The sequence below is a fragment of the Centrocercus urophasianus genome, unplaced genomic scaffold (assembly GCF_019232065.1).
Source record: "Centrocercus urophasianus isolate 14NV4802_14NV808 unplaced genomic scaffold, USGS_Curo_1.0 seq_61, whole genome shotgun sequence".
Lineage (NCBI taxonomy): Eukaryota > Metazoa > Chordata > Aves > Galliformes > Phasianidae > Centrocercus > Centrocercus urophasianus.
This window is the reverse complement of record NW_024885211.1, coordinates 548,791-554,854: the sequence shown is the minus strand read 5'-3', so window position 1 is coordinate 554,854 and position 6,064 is coordinate 548,791.

The following is a 6,064-nucleotide window of genomic DNA, read 5'->3' as shown; positions in this document are numbered from 1 at the left end:
GCCTCTTTCCCAGTATCTGCAAATTAAACATGATGTGTGTCAGTGGGGAATTTGGAGAATCAATTGGCAGACAATTAAAGTGCATTGAGATCTGGGTGTACGGAGAAAGAGGCAGCAGAAAGCGTTGGTCTCGGAGAGGTCCTGGTCGTTAGCGGTGCCGGGGAATGAAGATGCTGGGACAGAGCCATCGGGGAAGTAATGCCTGGGGACTGGTGGAAATGCATTTGGCAGAGAAAGCCCCAATCCTTTTAGAAGCTCACAGAGCTAAAGGGAAGGGTTCAGGTGGTGTTTGGCTGGAACTCACATGGCAACTGCCAAAATCCTCCCTTTGGCTCAACCTCGGCCTTGGGCACAGCAATGGGACGATTGTGCCCATGAACATGAGGTGAAGGCATGAGGTGAAGGTGAAACTTTTTGCTTTTGCAGAATCCCTCAAAACACCCCCCAAAATCCTGCTGCACGTTGCTGAGATAACCTTTGCCAATATGAGCCCCAAGAGCCACTGCAGGACCCCAGCCTGGGGTCATGTCAGCAGCACAGAATCACAGAATACCCTCAGTTGGAAGGGACTCATAAAGGTCATCAAATCCAACTGCTGGCCCCAGCACGGGGCCTCGCTGCCATTCGGGGACCAGGCGGTGACTCACAGTCCCATGGTTGCTGCGGTCCCCCCCGGGCGCCAGCACTCTGCCTGCAGGACAAAAGCAGCCCAGCCTGACCTCAGCCGGCATTTTGGGGAGGTTTCTTTTCACGTCCGCTTCCACAAAGCATCGGATTGTTTCCTTCAGCGATAGCATTTCTGCCTCCTACAAAGGGGGGGGAAAAAGGGGGAGGCTCTTCTCCAGGGACTCCTGACAAGTGATAGGAGTGGCACTTGTGCCCATCACCTCCCAGCTGCTGCAGCACGGATCCAGCCCTGTGCTGGCTGTGGCTGTGGGGTGCCCAACGGGGACGCACAGAGGATGCTCTCCTTGTCCTGCATCCCCTGGGAAGAAAACCGGGTGCAACATTTCAGGGCTCCAGCACTGTGCCTCTGGAGGGATGCAGGCTCAAGGGGATGAAGCGACAATAGCAGAGATGGGGGACAGCACCAGAGAAGAAGGGGAATAAAAAGCACACAAACAGATTGCACACACATGCACACGCGTCGCCGCAGCGGGAAGCGATCAATGCGGCCGCTGGGAACAGCCCGGCGGGACCGGGGTCACACAGACAACAGCAAGCACCTGGGACTAATTGCACTAAATAAATGAGCAATTAAGGATATTACAGGAAGACTAAAACATCCCAGACCTCTCCTTGACCCCCTCGCAGTTCCCCTGGAAACAGCCAGCAGGTCCAGGCTGCTCTGCTCGGCCACTGACAGTGGGATGGGAGCTTTGGATCCCCCCCCCCCCTTCCCCAAGATGTCAACCTGCTCCTGGGCCAGGGGGCACAGCAAGGGTGGGCAGCTGCCTGTAGCAGGGTGAGAATAAGTGTTATTGTGTGAGGGACTGGCACAGAGAGACAGGGCAGGGTTTGTCCCTGTACAGAGGGAGTCCAGCATTGGAGGATTCCAGCTCTGCACACTGAGTGGAATGTGGTGGTCCTGGTTTGAAAGCAGAAGGCTGGATTGAGTGCTTTGCTCTAGAGCTGTCCCCATAACACTCAGAACCACGCACAGTGCATCAGCACTTCCCAGTGAGGGATCTTCCCCTCTGAGGGGACCCCAGCACCATAGACTTCTCCTCAAAGCCTGGCTATGTCTCCCCCAGACAAAGATTTTCTTTCTTAGTTTTGCTTTCAGTACACCAGGGACTGCTCCTGTATCTTCCAGCATACCCACATCCCTAATAAAGTCACTCCCACCACCCAAAAATAGGCTCCAAAAGAGGACCCAGGTCTTCTCCACCACCTCTCTGCCCACCCTCATGCCTGTGCTAGCACAGGGCAGCGCCCTGCAGAGCTTCCTGTAACACAGGGGCACAAATAGAAATGCTTTTAGAGCCCCTCTGCAATGGGGTGCAGGGCAGAGTGCAGCCAGCAATGAATACAACATGAATGGCAGCACAGCAAAGCATTGATCACCACTGTGTTCGGGTGGTTGCACTCCTGGGGGGGGAGCAGCAGATGGATGGGAGAAGTGATGAAGGTGTCAAAAGAAAGAAAAAAAAGGGGAGAGGAAAAGAGGAGAGAGGAGCCCCCAAGGCTGGGGGTAAAGATGACACGTAGTGCTGCTTGGGATATGAGCAGCTGAGTGTATCTTCAGGTGAGCATGACTGTGCTGAGCTTTGGGAAGAGGAAAACCTCCTCATTATGCTCCTCATCATGTGATAGGGAATTAACAAGCAGTTAATGAGCTAATGAGGAGGAGAGTTCAGCCCCTCCTGGGGCTATAAGTATAGGTTTAGTGTCTGACCCTTATTTTTTGGTTTGAACAGTCCTGAGCATCGTAGAAGCCTTTGTCTGCAGTGCTGCAGTCTTCACCAGTGGGAGATAAAGAGCAGAAGCTGAGGTATGGCTGAGGCTTTGGGTCGGTGCTGCTGGGGGGGGTCCTTCCAGGCTGGGCTTTTCCTGCTCCCCCCCACATCCCCTTTGCTCTCTGAGCACATGCTCAGCCAATAGTCCATTTGTTGGGAAGGAAATAAAAATGTATCCAATTAAAAAGCTGATAGCCACAATGAGAAGAGGGTCAGTGGTTCACTGCTAATGCAAGCAGATTTTCTTCTGATTCATTAAGTCATTAACTCCCTTTTAATTGGAACTCCTTTATGGGGAATGCATTTTACCTTTACAGAGAAAATGGGAATTGAGCAATGGAGTAAACCCTGCTTGCAGCACGCTGTGCTGCTGGGGAGCCAGGTACCTGCTGCTGGGAGCTCTGCTGGAGGCTCAGGATCACATCCTGTGTGTGTTCCAGCGGCAGGATCTGCAGCAGACCCCAAAGCACAGCCCTGTGGGGTAGAGGAATGAATAGAAAGGGATGTGGATGAGGCTCCATCCCTTCCCCTTTTCTGTTTTTTTTTTTTTTCAGCTAAATTGGGGAGGTGGGGGGGAAGGAGCTGGGGAATGGCTGGACGGTGTGAGAAAGGAGCTAGGAAATGGTTGGGTGGTGTGAGGAACATAACAGGGCTGTTGGTTTTGAGGGCCACAGCGTTCCCTTGCTCAGCCCCAGCTTCCTAGGGCTGCTGGCCGGCAATTAGCAGCCATTACAGCCTCGCTGGGAGCAGCACAGGGATTAATGCAGCTGCTTTCAGCCTGCTGTTCTCTGCCACCGAGGAGGAAACTTTGTTAAGCAGCGATAAGCATCGAGAGCAGCATCCAGGCCAGCAGAGCCAGCCTGGCCCCGGTGCCCGCGGCTCTGCCGGACTCTGGGAAGCCCAATGTTTCCAATTCCAGCCACATGGGTGGTTGCTACAAGCGGCTTCACCCCAAAATGTTGCCTGTTGGGATTAGGTATAATCACGGCTTGCTCCAAACCCTCCAGGATTTTCCAGCCTCAGACTCAGCACAGCTGTGCCAGGCGGGTTTTCTTCCCCGGGGTGAATCAGGTGAAGTTGCCCAAATGAAAGACAGGCTCAATTTTAAAGCAGATTAATTAAACTGCATTAAGGCCCTGTGTGGACAGAGTTCAGAATGAAAACAGCCTTTAACTCGATTTCTCTGACTTGCAAATTGTGGCAGGGAAGTCAGCTGAAATCACATTAAGGCCGTTTCCACTCTGAACCGTGTCCTCACAGGGGTTTAATGTAGTTTAACTAATTTGATTTAAATGCTCATTGAGATTAACTGGGTTACATGCCCTGTGTGGGGCTTGGATCTGCTTGGGCTCGGGTCCGGGCAGGAGGAATGTGGTAGCAGTCTGAGCCCCGTCCTGTTGTGTGCAAACCAAAAGCACATTTTGGGTTGGAAAAATTGAATTTCTGCTGAAAGCAATTCTCTCATCTGAAGGATGTCGTGAAACAACAACAGCAACGCACACGTGGAAATGGAGGTGGCTCAGGGAATGCATCGATTGCAAAAAGAATGAGGGGGAAAAAAAGGAAACAAAAGCGAAGTCATCGTGCACAAATACCCTCTGCTCAGTGGTTTTTGGCTGCAAGGCTTAGGGCAGGACTGCAGCAGCTTGGGATGCACACCCCTGGGGCTGTTGGCGGATGGGCACTTGAATTCTCCGGCGTTTGCACATCTCATGCCATACATTTTTTTTCTGAGAGCACTCAGGGCTGGGGGACGCTTGGGAGGCTGCACAAGAGGAGGCTTTTTGTTCCTGACATCGCCACGGCTGCATCGCTGGAGGACAATGAGCCGCTTCTTGCAGCCTGGGCTGGCATCTTGGCTTACTAAGGTTTTGCCCTGTGGAGGAATGTTCCCCTAAAATACAGTGGATGGCTGCAGCAGCGTTAAAGACTCCAATGAAGGTGACAGCTTGCAGTCCTGGGAAAAGGGAATGCTGCCTTTGCTGCCTGTTAGTGGGATTGAGCCCTGTGTTGCTGCGGTACGAAGCTCCACGGCCTCATTCACATCAATCCCTGGGGTGCAAAGAGGTGTCAAACGCTTCTGGCTGCTTTGCGGAGAGGAAACGCTGCTTTTCCGGCAGTGAGCAGGAGGTCTGTGGGGGTTTAGTGCAGCTGTTGTGTGCTGTGATGGCTTTCAGATCCTATCCTGTCCCATGCGCCGATCGTGGCTCAGGGCTGATGATGCCGGATGGTTTTTATATCTATCTGCCATTTCAGGCTGTGTTTTTGCAATGAGGATGGATTTTCCCACTGAGTTGCACTGGGCTTGAGATGCTGAGTGTGGAGACTGCAGCTTCAAAATAAGCAGAAGAACACAGAGCCTCCATCCCAGCTCCGGAGATGTAATTCCCTATCCCCACTGGGAGAATTCAGACTTACTTTCATCCGCCTGAATTTAGAGGCTGGATCAGGGACAATGGGAAACGTGCTGTGTCCTCAACACCGTACAGCAGCACTTCAGCCGGTGCTGCTGCTAGCGTCACCCTGCCTGAAGTGCCCTCCGGCTGTTCCCTGCACAAAGGGCCCATTTTCTTCCAGTTTTGCCATTTTTGAAAGCTGCCTCTGAGCCTTCGCCCCATGGGTGTCATCAACCCTGGGCCAGGGAACAGGGGTGGGGCATAAATGGGGTCCAGCAGATCTGGGGGATTCAGATGCCTCATTGTGATTCAGGGGGGACGTTGGGGATTATTGACAAACCAGCTCATCAGTGATCACCCCAGTGCTGTGGTTTGCACTGTGGTTTCTGGGACCTTTCCCAATTATCACCATTTCCATGTGTTGTTTTCCCTCTTTGGGAAATGCTTGTTTTGCATGGTGAGGGAAAAGGAACGGAGCAGCATAATCTGCAGCAGGGGACGTGCCCATAATGGATGCATGGTGTGGAGCCATCCTGGCCAGAGGGATGCTCACAAATCCTGAGATTAATGCCTGAATTGTGCCCTAGTGAACCCCACGCTGACAAGCATAAGTATTATGGTGTTTATAATGGCTTTGTCGCCGGTTAAGAAGGTATTTGATGAGGCGAAGCAAGACAAAGACCTCCTGGGGCGAAGTCATCCTTTGGGTAAATGCCAGCGCTGGTGAAGGGAGAAGACTACATCTCCCAGGGTGCCCTACGGCCATCATGGCCGCCAGATGTGCGGTGCTAAATACTACCAATCCCAGAATGCAATGCGGTCCAACATGGCTGACCGGAAGTGCTTCCGGAAGACTACATGTCCCAGCTCCTGGCTGGAGGACTACAGCTCCCAATACACTGTCACGTTCCGACAGGCTTGGCCCAGCAGAGGTGTGGCCCAGTCAACGGCGGTGACATCGCTTCTGCCGCCCGCTCCTCGCAGCGCTGCCGATCCGGGTCTCTGAAGGGAGCAGCAGCTCACCCAAGGCCTACTGGGCGCCTCAGCAAGGGGTAGTGCGCATGCGTCGGGCCACGGCGCGCGCGCACAGCCTCACTGCGCATGCGTTCTTCGCGCAATCGGCGAGCGAGTTTTCCGGGCGCAGCAACGCGCATGCTTGCCATTCAGGCAGACGGCAGCGCGCTTGCGCGGCAGCAGGGCAGGGCGAGC